The sequence below is a fragment of the Manis pentadactyla genome, chromosome 13 (assembly GCF_030020395.1).
Source record: "Manis pentadactyla isolate mManPen7 chromosome 13, mManPen7.hap1, whole genome shotgun sequence".
NCBI lineage: Eukaryota > Metazoa > Chordata > Mammalia > Pholidota > Manidae > Manis > Manis pentadactyla.
This window is the reverse complement of record NC_080031.1, coordinates 11,327,224-11,350,697: the sequence shown is the minus strand read 5'-3', so window position 1 is coordinate 11,350,697 and position 23,474 is coordinate 11,327,224. Positions and strand designations below refer to the sequence as shown.

Here is a 23,474-nt window from a genome sequence, read left to right as displayed (position 1 = left end):
CTGATAAGAGGATTAAAGGAGATTCTCTATTCAAAATGCTTTCCACAGTCTGAAGAATTGTTTCTCAGACTTCAGCAGGAACACCTGGGATGCACTTTCCTTCATGTTCATCAGAAACACTTGGGGTGCAGATTCCTGGTCTGAACTGGGACTCAAGGAATCAGACTCTCTTGTGTGAGGCTCAAGAACTGCATTTTTAACAAACACCCCTTGGTGATTCTTTGGTGGTAATGCTTGCTCCAGAGGGTGGTACAAATGTTATTATCATCGTGGATGTAAGCCATAGCCCATCCATCCGGGTCAATAACAATTTACCATTCACGCAGTATGTGGAAGGAAAGAGACGTACGCCTGGAGAAGGGAGGGCTCTCGTCCTGTCCTCAAGGAGCTCAGGAGGAAAGACGTGGCAAGAATGCTACAGTGTTGTGCTTTCAAAGGTTGTATGTGCTAAGTGTCAGCTCATGTTATGGGCTGCTTCTTGAGGTTTTCAGAAGGAAAGATAATCTGCCTGGGGGGTTTAAGTATGTGTTAAAGGATGGAGATTCAGATCTTACTGTTTGGTGATCCTGGGGACTCTAGGATGGCTCTCAGGACACTCACTCCCTCTTTTCACTTCCAGCTGGGCCAGAAATTCTTCCCGTCAGCTAGACCCAAATCACCTGCGAAAAAGGGCGGAACAGCTCTCAGAAGGGAAGGCTGGAGGCGTGCGGCGGTGGAGCATGAGGGGACACGGGCTCTGTGACCCCGCCCCTCCCCAGGCTGGCTGTAAAGGGGTTTGCTCTCCACACCACACTCCACTGAGTCTCAGGGCGGCTGCTCAGGCCCACCAGGCCATATTTAGAGCCCAAACCCTTGTCACGGTTGGAAGTGTCCTGTTGTCACCAGCCTGGGTTCCTAACGTCAGGCATACAGGTGGCTCTGTCTCCCCTGCGGGTGGGTGTGGGCAGGTCTCTGAGTGAGTTCTGAGCCCAAGGGAGGCCAGTGCTGGCTTCTTGTTTCAAACAGTAGGGAACCCAGAGGAAAAGTAGGAGTTGCAACATTTTTAGGTGTGTGGATGAATTTCAGATCCTTTCCCAATGGCAGGCTTTGGCCGAGATGTGGATGGGGGGAAGGGGAGGATGCCTGCAGGCAACAGGGAGGAGGAGTCAGGACGGCAATGGACCCAGAGTGGAATGCAGCAGTGAAGGGGAGCCTTGGCCTAAAGGCGGCTTTGGCTGTACCACTGATGTATTCGTTTTCAGATTAAAGTGAATTAATTTTGTTTCTCAATGTTTGCAATGAACCAAGGTCTCTGGATATTGAGGTTTGTGGTCAACATTGCTATAAGATCTGGCTTGACACTTTACAACACATTAATTTCTTCTTGTGGATCGAGTCGATTTGACTCCAGAAGGCCATGCTTGGGCCCAGGATGGTAATATGGTCATGGGGTGCAGGGGGGCTGCTGGATGCCTGGGGTACATTTTCTGGACAGATCCAGGAGCACCCCCAGCCAAGAATCCCAGCCCTTCAACCAGAGGGAAGTGCATCTGTCACATTCACAGTTCCTTCCTAGTTAACACCATCTTAGTCTCCCTGTAAAAACACATTTGCACCTCAGTAAAGAATGTAATTAACTAGCAACATGACAACAGGAGGAGCTAAACAGGGTCCTGGGCTGGGAGACACAGAGCGGAAGTGGGAATGTAGGCCTTGGCCTGGACAAGACTTTCCCGCCTTCCTTCTGGGGTGTGCGTGTGGGCACGAGCACGTGTGTGAGAGGGCACTGCTATGAGGTGAGGTGGCAGACGTAGCACCCAGGATCCTGCAGGCCACATTCAAAGCAGCAGGAGGCCCAAGACCCATGGCCAGTGCCTGCCATGCAGAGGGGACCCAGGGATCAGGACCAGTGGACATAAGAGGGAACATGTGGTGAGCATCTCGGCCCAGCCTGCCGGCCACAAGGGGCCAGGTGTCTGTGTTCTGTGCATGACTCCCAGGCACAAACCTGGGAGACAAACCTGGTTCCTCCCTCCCAAGCCCCACCTCATCTTCACCTCCCCTTTCTTCCCCAGCACCCACCCCTTTCCAGGGCGGAAGGTGGTTTTCCCTCCTTTCTATTCCCAGTGACACAGCCCAGAGAGGGCCCTCATCCCTGGCCATGCCAGCCAACCTGCCTCATCTCCGCAGTTAACCCCCAGCCTGTCAGCTGCTTCCGGGCAAACTTCATTCTGCACCCGCCCAGGGCCTCGGACATGCCAGGAGCTGCCACGAGTGTCCCCCTGTGCCTGCCACGGGCATAAGGCTGTCACCTCCTGCTCCAGAATTCCCATGACTCCTTGCTCAAAGGAGGCACCAGCAGAGGTTCACTGACTGCATCTTACCAGGTGCAGCCCTCAAGATACCCACAGCGGGGGCCCCAGCTGCCTCTCTGGACCCACCCTGTATCCATCACCTGTAGGTTCTATCCACATCCAAACACAATCACTTCCATTCTCCAAACATGTCCCACAATTTCCCACTTCTCTCACTGCCCCCAATTCTGTTTCTACCTGACAAGACCCTAAGCACGCTTTAATGTTCAGCTCAAACATTCCGGCCCTTTCCTCTATAGCCAGAAGTAACTGTGCCTCCTCTGTGATTCCAAGTCACACGCTCTCACTCTCTGGGTGCCCTCACCACATCCTGCTTCATGCTGTAGGTATATTACGGATCTTTCATCTCTTCCCAAACTGTGAGCAATTTGTGGGCAGAGCCCCTGTCTTATGTCTGTTTTGTCAATTTTTCAGTTTACAAAGTGTTTTCATATGATACCTCATTTAACTCTTAAAACAACCTCTAGAGGTCAATATTTTAATATCATAACTTAATTTTAACTACCTTCCCAAAGTAACATATGCTTATTTCACAAAGCAGACAAATAAGAGGGAGAAAATTTAGGCTACCTATAATCCTACAATACAAAGACCATCCCAGTTGATAGAGTAAAACTCTTCTTTCTTCAAAACAGTATCATATATACATGCTGTTCTGTAACCAGCCTTTTATACTTAGCAACATGTCATAAATACCTTTGCATGTAAGGGAAATATATGGTATGATCCTATAAATGGCATTCCATTTACCAATGCACTATAATTTCTCAGCCAAATTTCTATTATGTGTGGTTTAGATTATTTCCAGCTTTTGCTGTTATGAATAAATAATGCCCATTCTTGCAGCTGAATTTTGCCCCAGGATTGATCATTGTTTTAGGATAAATTTCTCGGTATGGCACTGCCAGATCCAAAGGTGTATTCGTTTGAAAGAATTTTTACAAATTACCTGCAGGAAGGCTATACCAATAGACATCCTACATGCAGCGTATGAGAGGTGCCTTTTCCTTTGCCAGGTGGTCGTTCCCGTTTTAGAGAAGTGGATCCTACGGTGTAGGGAAGTCCTGCACCGGGCGAGGGGCATACCTTCTGACTCCAGACATTCTGCTCTTCTCACCTGCTCACCTCTTTGCTCTTATATTTCTTACCATTCTAAAGGGAGAGCCTGGAGCATCAGAGCTAAGTAAATGTCGGGGTCCCCAGAGGAGAAGGCAGAGGTGGGTGTGCCCTGAGTTGCAGGGTGGGCCATTCTTGGGAGCTCTGCTATGTCAGCCCGCCCTGGCCTTCTTTCCCAGATGTCTGAGGCCTACTTGGCAGATGAGATCTCTGTTCTTGAGTAGAGTTTTACTATTTCCTCTTCCCCTCTTCTGGGTAGGTGCAAATTGCTTCAATTTAGCCTCCATGTATTAAGAGCCTGGACCATGTGCTTGGACCTGGGCCTACAAAGATCACATGCACAAACTCCCTCCTTCTCCCTGTCTTTCAGGTGCTCACCGTCTAAATGATAAGGGAATACTTGTACCCTGCACTGTGTGGGTGCTACTGCTTCTGGCTGTCGGCCTCACCACCCCCTCCTCTGCCAAAGCCCACAGTGACGGGGAGGAGGGCACAGGGTCCTGGTCAGGAGTATGGACGGGCGGAAACCCTGCCTGCCTGGTATGTCCTTCAGCTTCTGCTTCTAATTGTGTCCTTTCTGGAACTGAGGGCCTGGACCTCCCTCCTGTTGTGGCTGTCTGATTTTTTTTCTCTGTCTTTCTGCTCCAACTGCACCCTCTCCTCCCCTCCCATCCCAAAAACAGCTCTGAGGAGCTGGAGCCCCTCAGAGAGGAATCCCACCAGCTTCAGGGGAGAGAAGCCAGCCCCGCTGCCTACTCAGGGACTAATAAAATACACATTTGCGAGCGGAAGGACTCAGTGGTGACAGCTGCATGGCCCCACGCGGGGCACTGCTTCAGGGCTACAATATACACACATTTCTCCTTTCCGAGAACTGACAGCTACCCAGCTCTCAACAGCCTGGAGAAAGCTTCAAGGCAGAAATATAGCCTGTAATCTCCTTTCTGTCACAGCCAGCGATTCCTCTGAGCATAAGGAGGGCAACTCACTGACAGAAATGCCCTGAGGAGAATGAAAGTGGGTCTGTGCTGGGGGTGAAGGAGACAATGGGCCGCGGCCCCCCACCCCAGCCCAGTGCACCTCTGCGAGCACCCTGCCCTGCCTTGCCCTGAAGGAGGGGGCCTGGGTGTGCCTCTTTAGATTTCAGGCAGAGAGGACCCGCCACTCTCTCTTTTGTGGCCATACAAAGTCCTTCCCTCTAGAGGCCAGCAGGCAGCCTGCCAGGCAGGGAGGCAGACAAATAGAGAGGGAGATAGATGGGAAGATACAGGCTCTCTGGGACCCGTGGCCCAGAGGTTCCAGGGAACAGAGAAGGAAGCAGGAGCTTCATCTTAAAGACTAAGTCCCTTCTGTTCCACGAGATCTCTGGCATGGATGCCCACCCTCCCAGGTCTTTAGCTCTGCTCAGGCTCTTCCCTGCCCCATCCAAGTTCATTTCTAGGGCACCCGGTAATGGGGACAGCAGGCTGCTCCCAGAACACCTTTGCCTGTTTTGTCAACTTGTCCATTTGCAGATGAACAGGACAGCGGTGTAGACTGAGCCTCTAGAATCTCTGGCCGGAAGCTGGAACAAAAGGCCTGCTTCCTATTCATTATGGAGAAGTTCGCCCCAGGCGGTTATCTATCCCAGGAGCAAGAAACGCCCAAATCCATGTCTCCTTTGGCCCAAGAGCCTTGAAGGAGCGTTCTCATTCTGGAGCCCAGCCAGGGCCTATTCTTGCAGAAGTGTGGCGATTGAAGTATGGTCTGCCTACTGGGACTCTCAGGCATCCCAGTTGTGACATTTCTCCTGCCCCCCTGCCGGAGCGAGCAAGCTAAGGAAGCACAGAGGCTAGTTCCAGCGCTGCCGCTAGCGTGGGATGTGATGTGTGTCCAAACCCTTCAGCTCTTTGAACTCTGGTCCATCAACACCATCACTGTCAGTCTCCACCACCGTCTGCAAACACGAGGCTGGACCCGACAGTGTGGCCCTGCCCTCTGGCTGCTCTTGATCAGCTGTTCCAGTGAAAGCCTCAGAAACCACCTGAGCAGGGAGGCTGATCTCACAGGCAGATGCCAATCCTCCGGACGAAAGGGACCCCTTGGTAGCTAAAATGATTTGCAGACTTGTTTATGCTGATTCTGCCCTCCCTAAACATCTATAACGGCTTGCCAGGGCCTAAGAAGACAAAAGCCAGTTTTCTTAGCCTCCATGTTATCCCCCATAATCAGCCTGAACCTGGGCCTCTCACTGAATCCACTGGACCTTTCCATCTTGAGCCTTGTCTCCAGCCACGCCAGGCTACTGCTGTCTGACAGCCAAGCACACACCACGTCTGAGCCCTGTGCCTCCTTGGTAGGCCATGCTGTCCTTCTGCAGGGCCTTGCACTACCCTTCTTCTCTGTGTCCAGGGGCATCAGGGGCCGGCACTTTCCCAGGTTCCCTTTCCTCAAAGACAAGCTCAAATCTCGCCCTTCTCTGAACTTCTGCAGCTGAATGAAGTCAGCCTTTTGCACCCCCACCCCGTGACTGGCCCTTAATCTTACTCTTTCTGTGAACTTCTGCTTTCTGTGTTGATCTAAATCTCTTCAAAGGCATCATAAATGTTTGAGGATAAGACTTGTGTCTTCTCTTTCTCTTATGCCCTCCGTACAAACCGAGGTGCCCATGTGGATCACGGAAAGGATGGTTCTTGTCACATGAAGAAGAAACACTGATGGGAGAATATTCTCATTCAGATGAATGCTTGGCTTCGTTGAAAGTTTGCCTATTTCGTTATTATTACTTGTTGCCAAAGGCATGGTAATTCTCTATATTTCAATGGGTTTCTGACTGAGAGCTTTTGACCAAACTATGGACTATTTCAAATATGACTCCTGAACTAATATTAATAAGGGAGCATGGGAGAGATGATACACTGGGATGGAAAAGACTTGGAGGGCAGACAAACTTGAATTCAAGCTCTAGATTTTCTTCTTCTAGCTGTGTGACCTCTGTAAGACTTGGTTTTCCTATTTCTGTAAAATGGGAACAATAATCGCTAACTCACCAGGTGTTTATTAGGATTTTATGATATTTCTTCAGACACATTATGTGCGTAGAAGGTACTATAGCAGTGACATAGACTAAGCCTTTAATAAATGGCAACTGTCATCATTAATGACAATGATAGCAATAACTGTTTAGATCTTGTTTGGCAAAATCCCACTCATCCTTAAGCTCTGTAAAGTTTTCTTTCAATGCCCCCTCACCCCCCCATAGGGTAAATCATTCCTTCCTTTCTGCTCCCCTAATAACTGGGGCTGTAATCTCTTAAAAGATGAAGTCCAGCCATAAATTCCAGGCTCTATTTCACTAAATTGTTATTATGTATTCCCATAGGTGTCCTCCCGTTAAGCTCTGAGCTTCCTGAGCAAGGTGGTCCTCCCCTGTGCGCTTCCAGCTCTGGCCTAGCATCAGGCTCCATGTTCATTAGATGTTTATCGAATGAGGTCATGAATGGGTGGGCTGGGGTGCGGATAGCAGTCAAGAGACCTCGCGGAATTTGACCAGACACAAATTATTGACTGGTGACTGGGAACTCATCACAGCGAGCACAGGTCCCTTTTTAGAAAAGTCACTAAACTTTCCCAGCAAGATTTCCTCTCTGGGGGAAACCTTCAGCCCGTTGGAAGCCCTTTGAAGATCTCGGCAAAGCCCTGCCTGTCTCCACCCACCACGCTCTCAGCTGGGCTCATCCCCTTCTACCCCCCTCCTGCCTTTCCTCCCCGGTGGTCAGTCTCTCAGCCTGTGGGCCCCTGCTCCCTCTCCCAGCCAGGCTGGTGATGACTCTGGTTCTGAGACAGTCTTCCCAGCCCCCAGAACCCTGTCCAGGAGCATAAGGTCAGCGCCTCTTGGTACATGCTGACCATTTGTTTTTGCCCCCAGGTGGAGGGAGCTACTTTTCCCTCCTTTCGATCTCCTGTGTCCCATCTTAGCTCAGCAACAGCCTCCTCATGGTTTTCTCTGCAGCCTGTTCCATCCTCCACATGTCGCCCCAAGGATGGTTCTAGCAGCTTTAGAGCATCCTGTGCACAATTCTCTTAGCACTTATCCCACCAAATTGTGATTGTTTGCCTGACTGTCTATCCCACTGGAATATATAAATCTAAACTGAGACTCAAACATGTATATCTCCACAGAGCCCAATATGTACTTTGGACATAGTAAGTGTTCAATAAATATTTGTCAATAAAGGAGTATATGAATGCATATATTCAGCAGAGGATATGCAGAGTGTATGACACACAACAGGTTAATGTACTTTACATAGAACTGTATTTTCCAATTTACTACTTAATCCTGGCAACACCCCTATAAAGTAGGTGCTATTAGATCTGTTTTTTAAAAGTTGGAAATGAGGTTAGGGAATGGACTTACCCAGGGTCACAAAGCTGGCGAAGGGGAGAGGCGAAAGAGCAGAGTCCGAGGGTTTTATGGTGGCCTCATCAGCACCTGCCCCCTGCCTGCCTGTCCAGCCACCCACCTGCCCACCTGCCTGCCTTCCCCGGGGGAAGGATGCAGAGAGGCTGAGCTGCTTCTGCTCTGCTCCACTAGGGAAATAAACAAGAAGAATTCCTCTTCTCATCGTTTGGTGAGTAGCTGACATTTCGTTTGACAAAGAATCTAGGAAAAGCCTCTCCTGGGACCAGTTTTGGGACTAGGCTGTGATAATATTGCTTTATTGAAAAAGGATGCTAGGAACTGAGCTCCGGATGGCCTTTTACATGGAGTAATTTATGCAGGAAATGAGAAATAATTTTTTCTTTAAAGAAACACACATTGAACTGCACATGGTTATAAAGACAGAAGTGACAGTACATACACACACACCAATAATCCCAGAGACTTGGTCACGGACAGGCAAAGGCACAAATTCTAGTTCACACTTACAGTTGTGTCCACACACCCATAAGAAGCCAAAAGATTCCCAGTCAGATAAATACAGAGCCCTGTGGACACACCCACTTTGCAAAATAGTTCGCCTCTGACTTTCCCTTCTATGCCTTCCAGGGGAAATTGCAATTTTCCCGACACATGTAAATTTCAGTCATTAAGGGACTCACAAGGAGCATGACATTGAAGAAATTCATCTCTCGGGGCCTCCCCGCGCTTCTCAGGGTCCCGTTCCTTCCTCGGTGATCACACTGCCCACGGAGAGGCCGCCAACCCATGACCTGCCGCAGGAGGCACGAGCCCCGAGCCCCGACTCCCCGAGCCCCAACTCGGAGATTTACACCCAGTGCCTCACAGAGGCTTCAGTCATAACCTGCTCCTGCCGGACAGCCAAGGAACCATCACAAGGACAGCAAATGAAATGTCTGTGAGATTCTCATTCAGCTGCCACGTGGAAATGAATCTCAGAAACGGAAAGGATGGTAAAAGGATTTTATTTAAAATGCCTTCCTCCCTAGGTTGTTTGTGAAGGGTTGGGATTTGCAAGGGTATCTGAAGGTCAAGAGTTCCCCTCCAGCCGTGATGGTTTGGCCTTTACTCAGAGCAGGTCCCAGGCTCCCCGTGCTGGTGGACAGGCAACTGAGGAACCCAGAGAGGCCAAGAACTGCACAGGACGCCGGGACGTGGCTTCTATCCCTAACTCTCCCGTATTAGCTCAGAGTGTGACCTTGGGCATATCACTGCCTGGGCCTCAGTTTCTCTATCTGTGAACCGAGAAGGCCAGGCCTGGATGGCCGCCTCTGTCATGGTCTTGTCAGAAGACCCCTTGCTGTGCATCAGCCAAATATTAATGAGACTTCCCATATCCCTGTATCTGCATGCTGATTCATACATCCCAAAATACGTCTAGCCACATCCCTTAGCTTTTCGCTTGAGCGTCACAGTAACTTCATGAAGTTGGTAGTGCTGTGATCAATGTACCCATTATACAGATAGAATAACAAAAACTGAGACATAACGTGGCTTGGCCAAGGTTGCAAAAAGAATCAGTATTGATTCAAGTTACATGGAATTCAAATCTTCTCTCAGACATCTCTCCCTATTTAAAGGGAAAGAAGTATACAACATAGCTGGAAAACTCTGGAATTTGCTCTGGAAAATGTTTCTTTCTATTGTCTGGGTTGAACTTGCTGAACAATGACAAGCTCCTGCTGCCTTTTTGCATGGCTTAGGGTAGAGGTCCAGGGGAGAAGTTCTTTCATTCAGGAAAAAGGTTTAACCACCTTTTGGCTAGTAAAGGAGGGGCCCAATCTGGGAGGGGAAAGATTAAAGGGAACTCACTTGTTATTCACTCTTTCAACAAATGTTTATTGAGTGCCTGCTTTGTGCCAGGAACTATTCACAACTGTTCACAAAATGAATAAAAATTTCAGCATTCATGGGCCTTACTTTCTGGTCGGGGTTGGAGAGGGGAGCCATGGGTAGATGATAACAAGACACGTAAATAAAATACACAGTCCCAGATAATAAAGTCAAAGGAGGAAAGGTAAAGGAAGGGGAGTGGAGAATTAAGAATTTAAAGTTCCCCCCAGTAATTTCCTGGGGAAACTGGCCAGGGCCTCTAAGGCGGAAGTGCATAAAACTCAAAGCAAAAGGGAAAGGAAAGGAGGTGTTGTTGGGAGAACAGGTCCCAGCGAAAAGGTGGCAGGCTGGACTGTGAAGGAGAAAATGGACAGTAGAAAACTCCCTGGGGGAGAGGAAAGGGACTTGAAGCCACTATCTATGGAGTTTAACCTGCTTCTGCTCTGGGCTACCTACAGCCACTCCGGCATCTCCTCTGGGCTGGGCCCAGGGCAGGTGAGTGAGTCACTTGTCTTGGGCACAAAGTTTAAGGGATGTGCCAGAAGCCTCAGTAGTGGAGATTAAAAACAGGACAGAAACAGTGCCCTGTGAGGCAAAAGGAAGCCTCCATGATACTAATCGGGTCGTCATTTAAAGATCTGATACTTTGTTTATTAGGTACTTTTGTCACTAGTTTTGAATTTTAAGACACTCCACATTAAAATATTGTTTCTGTTGATTGCCGACTTTTGGATGCCCCCTGAAATTTCATGCCTGAGGTGAGTGAGTCTTCAGTAAAAATCCTTGCGTGCAACAGCTTTGTGCTGGGAAGAGAGAGAAGGGCCATGGCTGCGGCAGGGACACCGAGGAGGCCCCGCCAGCAAGAGGAGAAAGAAAGGGGAGCAGGGCCAGGAGCCTCTGAACATCCCTCCTCTCTCTGATGTGGGGAACCTGGACTTTCTGAAGCGTGGGGGGGATATTTCATGTTGTTCTTTTGGGGTAACCATGGGAAAGGTGACCCTTGTACTCCGGAGGGCTTGGGGAACACACACAGGTAATGGCAGAGGGCTGCTTCCTCTTCCAGCTCTGCAGTCTAGGGGCCACTACAGTAATCAAATCCTGAAGGCACCAGAATCCGTCAGGAGCGGGGTGCTGTTGGGATTAAGCCTCCGTGACCAGCAGCCTGCCCTTTTCAGGGAGTAGGGGGAGGGGGGTCATGAATTGCCTTCTCTCCATGGGAAGAAATGGTGTGAGCCCCCTTCGGGGGGTAATGGGAAGGGAGTGCAGAGCAAAGGGAATATTCTGCAGGGACAGAACAGTGCTCCAGCCCCGCAGAGCTGTCCCCAAGGAAGGCTGGGTACCCAGACCCAAAGCCGGTCAGCTTCCCTCACTGTTGGGCCATGCTCCCCTCCAGTGGCCTCCAAACCCTGGCAATAAAGCCTAGGACCTTAGCCGATCCATTCCTATGCTCGGAAGTCTTATTATTTTGAAAAAGAAGTCAGGCTATTTGAGACCTTTCATGATTTGGCTCCTCCCTCACGTTCCAGGCTGATCTCTTCACTCTGTCCTTGTTCTCTAGGTCAGGGGCTGGCAGACTATACCCACATCAAACCCTGAGCCTGTTTTTGCAAATAAAGTTTTATTGGAACATACCATGCACATTCATTCACTATTACCTATGGCTGCTCTCCACACAATGGCAAAAGCTGCCATACCTGTAACATGTACTGTCTGAAACTTTCCATAAAAATTCACTGACCTTCATCTAGGTTGTAGGTAAGCAGTGCTCATCCTCTTCTATACAGACTCTGCTCATAGGAGCCTCCAGGCCTTTTCACTGGTTCTATTCTCCAAGACTGGGATATTCCATTTCCCTGCTCTACTAGCTGAAATACAGTTCATCTTTAAGGACTCAGCTTCTGTATTATTTACTCTGATATCTCTTGAATTCCTAAAGAACTGCTCACATCTCTGCATAGACATGGCACATTGTTAGGGTGAACATATAATTTATCACTCAAACTGGAAACATTTTGTGAAGGAGGGCACAGTTAATAATTACACAGAAACGACTGGCTTCAACTGAGACCTTCCAGGCCAACTGGGTCACAGGGGGGCCCTACACTTGGTGCCTACACTGTTCTGCTTTCTATGGGTTAATTGTTTACATATCTAGCTCCCACCTTAGACAGAATGCTCAAGGGCAAGGCCAGTGTGGGGGGTTTTCAAACCTCAGAATCCTTATATATAGGCTATATCAATTACTGTTTGTTGGAATGAAAGAAGGAAGGGCTGTGGTCCTGAATGAAACAAAGGCAGTTTCCATAAGAGCAGCAAGCTAGAAAAATCAAGGCCAGAGGAGCCATTAGCCAAGAGCAGAGGAGGCGCTCACAGCCAACAGAGTTGCACGCTTGTATCTGTGTCATTGTGCCTGCCTGTCTGGCGCAAGAGGCCATAATAATGCCAGGATCCCTCAGTAGTCCCACCTTTCTGCTTTCCTGGCTTCTCTGTGGCCCCCCAACCTTTCCTCCCAGCTCTGCCAATCCATCTGCTCAGGTACCTTCCCTCCTCGCATCTCTCAGGAAGCTGCGGATCCCCACAACATCAAAATGCTGGGTTTACAATGGTTAGAGTGGTCATGACCACTTGAGTCTCGAGTTAGGAAAGGAAGGGGTGTCACTTCAAGGGTGATGGTTTATTCTTGTGGGTCCTGAGCTAAGGCTGAGAACTAGGTGATCCAAAGCTAAATATGCATCTTCCTTCATCCCACTCCAGCACATCCTGTAGGCTTCACCTCACCAAAGAGGGAGACAGGAAACCACAGGGGACTGAGATGACCCATTTAACATATTGATACTCTTCATCTGCTCTCTACTGAATATCCAGGGAGAGCTCTTTGAAGTACAAATTCTGTTCTACCCTCTCCTCCTCCTCTCCCATATTTCAAACACATTACTAGCTTCCTCTTCCTCTTGACAGCAAGACCAAAAATACTTAGCTTAGAAGGTTGGGTACGCAGTCTGGCCCTGCCCCCCTCTCTGCTTCATCTAGCTTGCTGTTTGCTTCCAGCCACCCAGGCCTTTGGTCCCTCAAATAGGATATGCTTCTTCCCAACACAGGGCCTTTGCACAAGCCATCCCATCCTCCTGGAAGGTGCTTTTTCCTCATCTACTTTCAACTAGAAAAGGCTTGCTTCACTTTTACATCTCATCTAGGGCAGCTTCCTCAGGGGAGCTACACTGACCTCTCAAGCCAGGTGAGGCTCCTTTGTATATCACATTTCTTAACTTAGTTCATAATTATACATTCATGTGTGATTATTGGAGTAATGCCTGTACTCTGCAAGAAGCTGTAAGCTCCGTGTGGGCAGGGACCCAAAGTTTGCTTTACTCACCTTGAATCCCTAGCACCTAGCAGCACTCATAAAGAGTAACTGAATGACTTCACCAACCTGAGTCAAAGATCGGGAAGGTGACTTCTGACCATTGCTCGAGTAGTAAATTAAAGTGATTGGAAATAAGAGCTAGGGATTAATTCCTTCTTCTTCTCTTCCTCCATTTCAGCTCCTTCTCCTTCTCCCTTCCTCACAAAACTGTCTTCAGGGACTTTGCACCAAAGGCTACACAGTGGAGCTTACAGAAGCTGAGGCCCTGCCTGTGAGCTCACTGGTCAAGACACGCTACACACAGACCCATGCGGGGCAGGTGGGCAGCCAGTAAAGAAGGCTGAGCCTGTACCAACCAGAGGGTGATGACAGGTTCAGAGCAGGCGTGTTTCCTCCGCACTCCTGCCCGCATCATCCTAGGCTCAGGGAGACCAGAGGAGCCTTCTCCACCCCTGAGCTCTCTTCCTCCCTCCGTGCCTCCCTCCCTTGGCTGTTACACAGTATTCTTTGTGTGTATGGACATCTTCACTCCACTGCAGCCTCCATCAGGGTAGGGACTGTATCTTAACTGGCTTCAGATCCCTGAAACCTCCCCGTACAAGGTCCAGCACGCGGTGAGTATTTGTAGATCCCTATTCTTATGTGGAGGGTGTACATCGTGGGGGTGTCCTCCTTGGGTGGAGAGCCAAAGAACAGCTTTCAGTCCTGGGTGTGGGGTAGCGGCAGGGAGGCCGTGGGGCACTGGGGTCCCAGGCGTGGGGAAAGGTTCAGCTCTTGAGCTGGAAAAACAGTGAGGACTTCAAAGCCCAGCCCATCACCGCGCTGAGAAGCTGCCGACTGCAAGGCCAGATCCTCTGAAGTGTGCAGCGGGTCCTCCTGCCCTCCTAGGTCTAGAGAAAGACGCATTCACTCCGCTTCCCAGCCTCAGGGGCCTCGTGGCAGCCTGGCAGGCCCACCCTGGGGTGGGCCAAGCAGAGGGAACCGGCTGGGCCAGGGAGAAAACAAAGCAGCTGCCTCCCAGCTGGCACCACACCCGCTCCCAGGAAAGCACGGCTGCCTGGGCCAATAAATAATAGAAAATGCAAGTGGCCCAGGGCAGCGACTCCAAGACGCTGGGCCTCAGGCAGGATGGGGGCAGCCGCCCACCAGGTCGGGAGCACAGGGATTAATAACGCATCAATTTTAATGCAGGGAGAGGTTTTTTCCTGCTTCACAAACAGCAAAGTGAATGTTTGAGCATCCCGGCAGGGGGTTAATGAGGACTGATTAGTTATTCGGATTTCTCCACACTGCCTCAATCCATCCTACTGGGGAGGAAGAGGGGAAGGAGGAGGTGGGGAGGGAGGGCTGTACCCCGCCACTGGGATGAGACAGAACCTCCGGTCTCTGAGCAGGTTTCAGCCCAAGGAAGACTGCACCCACCCCACCCTCCACATACTGCGTAGAACAGTGGGGTGGATGGGGCCTCGGGATGGCCTGTCCAGCCCCTGGACCAGAGGAAAACCAGAGGGGTGGGGCTCCCCAGGGACAGCACCTGTCCAGGCCAGGACCCCGCCCGCTGGGGCTTTCCCACCACTCTGCAGTTCCTTCCTCCATCCCTCTCCCAGCCAGAGGGAATATTCTCCCTTATTCCCTCAGGGGAGACGGCTGATTAGGGATGATCCAGGGTCCCCAGTCCCTCAGTTAGGGCGGTCCACTGTGCTGGGGAACCTAGGGGCATCCTCAACGGAAAATCTCTGCCTTCTGGCGCAGGCCGCCTCCCCAGCTCAGGGAGAAGCTGAGGCCTCTGGGATGGCTGGTCTTCCACGTCCAGTTGCCAGCATCTAGCACAGCTGGGGGTGGGGGGGGGGAGCTGAAGTGCAAAGCCATCGCTCTCTCTGGTTGACCTCCTGCAACCCCTTTCCCTCCCTGCTGACTCCGGGTCAGTGATGGATCCCGCTCAGCTGGCCCCCCTGACACGCAGGCCACAAAAGAGGGGCAAAAGCACACAGAGACGCAGCTTTCAGGAAGAGAAATTGCTGGGCCATCTGGACACAAGCCCCGTGCCTTTCTCGCTATTGTGACGCAGATGGACTTCTGAGCAAGGGCCCCCACGCCCCTCCCCACCCTGGTTCCCAGCCCATCTGCTAAAGCCCAGGACCCAGAGCCAGAGCCACAAGCAAGTGATGTCACAGTGGGGCACTGCCCCTCGGGTCTTCTGAGATCACCTTCGTGTCCCTGAAGTTCCCCAAATGCCTCTGAGGTTCCTGAGGACCTGTCCCTTCCATCAACCCCAGATTCTCAAACTGCACATTGAGGTCCCTCAACTATCCACAGTGTGAACCTATTTATTCTCCCCAAAGTCAGGGATGGTCATCTTCTCAGCACCCACAGGGCTCTGCACCCTCAGGGGAATTCTCAAAGGATGCAGGCGGGCCAGGGCCTCAGCTATGTGTCCCAGTTCATTCAGACTCACAACAGCTGATGATTTTCAAAGGCTCCTGTATTCAGCCATTGGGCCCTGTGCTTCATGCACACGATTTTGCTGAGCCTCTCTGAGCCTGTGAGGTAGGTGCCTGTTTCTATGTTGTAGCCCAGCAAGGCCTAGTAGAACTTTCTGCGATGTTGGAAATGTTCTCTGTCCACACTTAACAATATCATAGACGCCATGTAGCTATTAAGCACTTGAATTGTGGTGGAGGTGACAGAGTAACTGAATATTTAATTTAATCTAATTTTAATTTTAGTAGACACATGCTGTTGGCTGCCAAATAGATAGCACAGACTTAGAGAGGGGTCAGGCAGTGTGCCTGGCATCCCGGCTGGCAGGGTGCGGCCAGCTCTCCCACCAGCTGTGGCAGTCTCTAGGGCACAGGTGCTTTTCCACTGTGCTGTCTTTGAGGCATTATCATCAAGACATGAAGAAATAAGGCCAGAGAAGGTCAATAAATAGTATGTAATCAACAAGTCTACCATGCATTCCAGCGCCAAGCCTATGAGGATGCCAGGCACCCCTTGAGGGTTACAAAGGCTCAGCCCTCAAGGTGCTACTAATTTAGCTGAGAGGCAAGTAAGTTCTGCTTAGGATAGGAGAGTTTAGATGCAGAACTGAATGAGAGAGGATGTTGCCTAGATACCCCATAGCACCCTCCAAATGCAGCCACACCGACTGTCAACTCCATTCTCTCCATTCTGCCCTCTCTGCCCACCTTGCTTCTACATTCCTCATTTTGGATGAATGGGATGATGGCCACCCTTACAGACACTCAAGAAGGACCTAGAGATTCTCTCAACTTCTCTCCTCCCTTCTTCTTTCTCTGACCCACTACTTTCCACAATGTGCTGATGTTTCTTCCTGAATGACCTTAACTCTCTCTGCCTCATCTGCACTGCGCCGCCTGTGCAGCCCCTTCCCTCTCTCACCTCACCTAGTGTTCCAGCTGCACAGCATTGACAGGCATCTTGGGAGCTCAAGACACTTTCTAATGCCCTGTGCCTTTCATCTGCTGTTCCCTCTTCCTGGAAGGCCCCTTCCTGCCTCAGCTACTTGGACAACTCCACATTCCTAAAGATTCAGCTCAGGGCCATCTTCCCCTGGGAAGCGTGGTCTGAGCATCCTCACCTCTCTGGTGGGTAGTGGCTTCCACCTCTGCTCTCCTGGGACCCTGGGCGCACCCCTGTTGTGCATGCTGCTTGCCGCATTTGGGCTGTAGTTATTGGCATGTGTGTCTCCTCTATCCAATGACGTTTCTGAGGTCAGGGATGGTGGCTTTGTCACTTTGTGTTCAGGGACTCACAGTGTATGGCACGTGGCAGGAGGTAGGGAGGAAGGGTGCAGGTGGGTCTGCACAAGCTGCCCCGCCCCGCCCCGCCACACACTGCATAAGGTGGCTTGTGGGGAAGGTACCCGAGACATTCCTGATCCATGTGACAGCGTGCTCTACGGAAGTGTGGCAGGGTGACTTCCCCCAAAACTAGGCACTTGGTATGAACTCCTTTGAAGAACAGCTCTGAAGTCTCAAAAACAGCCTGTTTCAGTCCCAATCAAAATGGGCTTTGGTCTGCAACCTCCCTTAGCAGCATCTCTGCCTCCGGCCTCCCCATCCTGTCTTGCTCATCTTCCCAGTTCTCCCCACAAGGCGCTCATTAACAGAAGCATCAGGCACCACCCACAGGCTACCTCAGCTGCCTCTAAGAGAACTTAGGGCCTGGGCTGTCCACCTAGAGGCCAAGGCCATCATCCTGGCATTGTTTCTTCTTGTACATAGCACGTCACCATTTACAAACCAGCTCCTTCCAGATTTTCCCATTTGATGAATCTGTGATGTGAGGATAGAAGTCAGGCTTGACCCACTTTACAGATGAAGTTTCCCCATTTTACAGATGAAGAAAGAGAGGCTCAGAGAAATTAAGAGACTTGTCCAGTCTAAAATGCAGAGTCTTAGATTCAAATTTAGATCTTTTGATTCTAAGTTCAGTGTCCACTGTACTGGGGGCATGGGGATGTAACATTACAAGAAAGGATTACAGAGGAAGAATAGGTTTAAAGGGGGTGTCAGTGAGTTCTATTTGAGGATGTGTTGTACTTGACATTTGGATGGGACAGTGGGTCAAGCAGAAAGCTTAGAATGAGTGTCTGGGGCTGTATTCCACCCCCAGCTCACCATGAGGTCTGGCCACACAAAGTCAGCTGCTGCACTCCAAACACCATCTCGCTTCTATACCTTTCTGCCTTCCTAAGGAATCTGCAGCCTTCTCTGCATCTGATTTCTCATATTCTGCCCAGCCTTCCACGACCACTTCACATGCTGCCTGCTGCATGAACCTATCCTGGATCTTCCCAGGCAGAAGTGGTCTCTCCCCCCTTTGGGCCCTCACAGCACTTTGTATAAACACCAGCATCGTGGTCTTTGTCTCATCCTGTCTGGGGCTATGATCATTTGTGTGTCTGCCTCCTCCAACGTGTCTAAGGCAGGGGTGATCCTTGTTCACCCATGTGTCACCCACGGTACCTGGAACTGTGCCTTGCGCATAAGAGGTGATCAGGAAATATTGGTTGGGTTGAATTTCATTGCTAATTATATTCCTAAGGTGGGCTGATAAAAGAGAGAAGGGTTAACCCATGGCCTTCTAATGGTGAGTGTCAAATGGAATAGACATCACATCTTTTGTCTGCATTTTCAAATCTGAGCTCGACAAGGATTTAAAAGCACATGTGGAAAAGATGAAAGGAGGGCTTATAAACAAGAAGCATCACAAAAGGGCAGCCTGCACCTGTTAGAAGTGTGCTGGGAAGGCCAAAGACCAGAATGAACTGGTGTCTGAAAGCTCAGTGCTCTCCCCTGGCACACCCACACACAAAGTTTCCCTCTCCTCTCTCTCTGAAAAGGCAAGACTTGAAGCAAGACAGAACGAGAGAAGAGAAAAATCATGGATTGAGGCAGCTACAGCCTGGGGCAGACAACGAGGTTGCCAGATGACAGAAGGAAAGCAAACGATTTAACTCCCACTTTGCTTTGTTTTCTTCAAGGACAATGATCATCAAACCAGAAAAATGATTTATGAAGGATTCAAGTTTGAGATTGGTGAGGAGATGGTAAACGAGTATCTTACAGCTTTAAATAAAGTCAAGGCTGCAGACACCAGCAAATCTCATCTCAGAGCATGGAAAGAACTTAAAATAGGATTGCAGATCCACCATGAGCTGCGTGTGACCCGATGAGAAGAAATGGTTTTTAGAGCTGGAACTCTGTAAAAGTGGTCTGTCCTTTCATCGGGTGGTATCAGATTCTGGAAACTATGGTATTAAGTTTAGTATTAATCGCTAACAAAAATTCTAAATTGAATTAATTGCAAAAACAAAGAAGTGGTTGCCGAAAACCAGAATAGCTTCATTAAAAAACAATCGTGTCAAACTAACTTTATTACTCTTTTTTTTTTTTTTTTAAAAAAAGCACAGAATTCCTAGGGTGGTAGATAAGGAAAACTCTACAAAGTATGTTGATTTCAGCAAGATATATGACAACATCTTCCATGATAGCCTTCTGGGTAAGACAGGATAGGCTGGAAGGGCAGCTGACTGGGAAGCAGGGAGGGAGGTGGCCTTTTAGCCAGACCGTGATTGTTCCCAGTCAGTCCGGAAGAGTGGGTTTCAGTCAGAGGGAGGCCTTTCCCCATCTTGAAGTAACCAGCTTTGTGCTGCCGAGCATTTTTACCAATGATTTGCATGATGTAGAAGGTGTGTTTCCTCTACACGCTGAGGGGATAGCTCATGTATTTAAAGACAGAATTAAGACTGAGAAAGAGTTCGTAAGGCAGGAGACACAGACTAAAGGTAAGGAGATGATGTGGAGCAGAGACGTATACATTTATACTGTTAGAGTGAAATGCAACCTGCACAAGGGAGGGAGATGAAGCTTAAAAGCATTTGGAAAAAAGAAGTCTAACTGAAAATTCAATAGGCACCAGTACGATGATGTGGCAGCTAAAAAAAAAAAAAAGGCAATTGAAATCTTAGGCTGTGTTCCTACAAGTTCAGTTGAAGGAGGCAATGGTTCAGAGCACACTCGGGAGCCGGTACTTCGTAAGGGGGACACTGATAATATGGAGGCCACCTGGGGAGGGGGTCAGGATGTTGACGGAAGGTCGGTATCTGCAGAACAGCGAACCTGGCGCGGAGCACGAGCACTGTCTTCAGCATTTAGAGGACTGTTATGTAGAGCAGAAGAGGCACTGGTCTGACACTGTATTGCCCAGAAAGCAGAACTAGGGCCGAAAGGTGGAAGTGACAGAGAGACAAAGGTCCCCTTCATGTGAGGGAGAGCTGGCCCAGAATGGAAGAGCTGTCTCCACCGGGAGGTATTAGGAAGAGAACAAAAGCCTGCCTCCTGGAGGCCCCTCACAGCACGGCCGGTTAAACCCGCTGACCTCCGAGGCGCCTCCCAGGTCTAGGACATTAGGAGACCCCTGAGCGAGGAAGATGCTTCTGATTGGAGCAGAGCCTCTCCAGGTCCCGCAAAGGCACTGTGGAGGTCACCGTCTCCTTCGCTGGTCCTGCATTCTGGGACTGCTCAAAGGAGAGAGCACACGGGTCCTGACATGGGGCATTTGGCAGAGAGCCAACATTTCCCCTTGTGCTTTTGTTTTCCACCTCCCGCACCCCCACCAACATTCCTGGGAGGAGATGCTGCTTAATATTCCCCTGAGGCATGAGCAGCCTGGGCAGAGGTGCGAAAGGACAGCAAAGGTGTGGCTGCCGTCAGGGGGTGGGGGGGGGGGGATGGGGGGGGCGTTCCTCCTGGAGCTCAGAGGCCAGTGAAGCTGGCAAGGCCCAGCCCAGGCAGAAGCCAGAGAGCTGACCATCATGACCGAGGGCATGACCCACGAGCTGAGGGCCTGTCAGGAGGCCAGTAAGCAGCAATAAAGGGGCCCGTTCTAAGGACAGCCAGCTCAGTAACCAAACAGACTGCTGGGAACATGCACTCAAAACCTGTTGATGAAAATTAAGTATTTGTGAGCGATAGTTTCCTGCCATCTCTGCGCCTTTGCCCACACGGCTCCCTCTTCCCCAAAGTCTTTCCTCCCCCCATGTTTGCCTTTTCCAGCCTTTCTCATCCTCTGAGGCCCATATCATTTGTGGCCCCGTTTTATCTCCATCCTGCAGGCATTTCCCACCGCTGCACCCACCATATTCTGCCTTGAGTCACGGTGGGTGGTATTTGGGCCTGATCTGTCTCCTCCCTCCACCAGGGAGCAACTCCTTGAGGGCAGAAAAGTGTTCTTTTGCATATTATTAGCCTTGCATATTAGTGGCAAGATGGTAGCTGGTAGAGCACTGGACTGGTGGTCCCGAGTACTAGGCCTGGCTCGGACAGCAGCTCCTCTGGGCCTCCTGTCCTGAGGAGTCAAATGAATGCAGCGGCAGACTGTGAGGTTCCAGTCAAATCACTCCCTTATGATTTTGTTCAGTAAATGTTGTTTTAATGCATTTTTCCCTTTATCACTAAGGCCAAAGCCTGTTCATCTCATGGTCTGCTTTCATTTCTGGATGTCTCGTTCTATTGTTATTCATGCAACTCTCCATCCATCCACCCATCCATCTGTCCATCTTTGGATCCTCACTCTCCACCAATATTTACTGAGTATCTACTTTGTGCAAGGGCACCTAGAAGGCAGAGAGATGCCCCCTGCTTGTAAGAAGGGTTATAGCAGGGAATACAGCCATGTAAACAGATAATAAATAAAAATACAAGGTGGTCAGAGCTGTACCAGAGATGAGTGTGACCTGGGCTGGGACCGCAGGGAGGCGTGATGGGAGAATGATGCTGGTTAACATACCGAAGTGCCCCGTTGCCCATTCAGCCCTGTGGAGGAGCCTGAGGCCTGGAATCCTCTTTCTTGGCCAACTATCCCAATAGAACATGGAGAAGAAAGACAGGATTTGGGTGAGAGCAATGGAGCAGAGGGGCCGGGTCTCACAGTCCACGGAGGCCCCGTGGTCAGGCCTAGGTGCGCCCCGGACCCCTCCACAGTGGGGCTGTGGTCCCGGAGGCCCAGAGGCGGCATCTCCAAACTGCTCCCCTCTCCCCATCCCCCGCCACGGCAGCACACTCGGCAAGTCATTTATTCCTCCATAACATTTGCTCGGAGGAACGTTACCGCTGAATTATAGCTGGGACCATTATCTCACAATAACTGTCTGGGAAATGTTAATGTTAATGCATGGATCATGCAGAATGCCACATTAGGGGTTTTATGGTGGACATAACATTTTTATGAACTTTTTCTCTGGTAGCATCAGCCTTTGATGGAAAGAAAAGAAAAAGAAAAAGAAATAAAGACAGAGTGGGAAAGAAGAAAGTGAGCCAGCACGGGGAGAAGTGGCCCTGGAGCAGAGGTGCCACCTGATAGCACCTGGGGCTGAGCCATGGAGGGCTGGTCTCTTTGGGGAAGGTCTGCCTGGCAGCGCTCCAGCAGGTGGAGCATCTTCAGCTTAGATATTTGTGAGTGGGGAGCAACTGGCCAAATGGGCAACTGGTGGGAGACAGGGTCTCCTGGGGCAGATCCATAAAATGTTTCAGCCTTTTTAGCCGCCTGCTGCTAGGCACGCATTCGGTGCCAATGGAGGTCCAAGGCGCAGGACGTGCAAGGCTTGGTGGGCAGCCACCGTACCTCCCAGGTGAGGGGAAGGGTCCCTGGCAGAACCACTTGGGGGGCTCACCTTAAGGAGTGATGGCTAATGGCTTAAGGAGGTTATAATTTCTGCTGTTTAAAAAAAAAAAGGAAAAACACAATCTTGGGAATGGCAGTATTTTATACCTGGCTTTTAGAAGGACTAATAAAGGTAGTGTTTAGCATTTTATATCCTTACTCAAAAATAACGATCTTTGATTCTCATCTCAGACATATTTTAAGTGAGCTTGTGTGTCCTACCTCCAGAATATTCTTTCAGGAGGCTGGATTTATAGCTCTGTGCTTTACCTGCCCTGGGCTCCCACTGAAGCCTCGTAACCACTGCCTTACAGTCAGTTTCCCTCTTCTCTCCCCTCCCCTCTACCTTTCCAGTCACCCCCGATGCTGTGACTGCAGTTTTCCTCCCAGACAGAGTGCTGTTCGGCTCCTGGCCCTGCAAGACACCTAACACCTGTTTATAGCCACTCCTTTGAGCGCCCTGAAACTTGGGCTGGGGGTGGGGGGGCCAGACTGCTCAGCGGCCCCTCTCCAGTAGCGCCAAATCACAGCCCAGGGGAGGCTCCGAGGCTCAGCTCCTGTGCAGACCCTGAGTCCCCCGGAGCGGGATGGGCTGTGCACCAGAGACCAGAGGGGTGTGCAGCGTCTCTGCCACAGAAAGGGATGCAGGGAGATGGCAGGGGGATGGCTGTCTTTGACAGCAGTCATGGGCTTGCTGAGAAGACCTGACAAGTCAGCATGGTTCAGTAGACAGAACCCGAGCCTGCATGTCAGGACCTCCAGGTTCCAGTTCTCTAATAGTGTGACAGGCCATATGACAGACAGGTCACGAAATCTCCAGGGGTCATTCTTCCTTTGTAAAAGGCTGAGGCCAGAGTGGCAATGTCCTAGATCTTCCCACTAGGAGGTGTCTGGTTGTGTCCCCAGCCCAGACCACCTGAGGTTGTCTGAGTGGGCTTGGGTGTCCTGTCTATTTCTGAGGCAAGGTGAGTGGTCCACATGGGTTCAGATCCAGACTTCATCACTTCCTAGCACAGAGACTTTAACGGATTTTTATAAACTCTTTAAGTTTCCATTTCTTTGCATATAAAAAGGAGCTCATGATGCTTACCTTGTAGGCTGGTAAGGTGAATCTGCCTTCTAACATAGTCCCCAGTTTATTTATATATTATGTCTGATGTCCCAGCCTAGAATG

At 50.2% G+C, this 23,474-nt stretch overlaps 1 protein-coding gene across 4 annotated transcripts in view; it reads right to left on the bottom strand.

Moving 5' to 3' along the window:
* PKNOX2 (PBX/knotted 1 homeobox 2) overlaps positions 1–23,474 on the bottom strand; it is a 248,379-nt gene that overhangs the window by 97,528 nt on the left and 127,377 nt on the right. For 3 of the 4 annotated variants that reach the window (XM_036930253.2, XM_036930256.2, XM_036930257.2), the window contains exon 3: positions 555–659. The exons of the other annotated variant lie outside the window; for it this stretch is intronic. The gene's annotated coding sequence lies outside the window, so the exon portion shown is untranslated. The remainder of the gene's footprint in view (positions 1–554; positions 660–23,474) is intronic. 4 annotated transcript variants of the gene reach the window in all.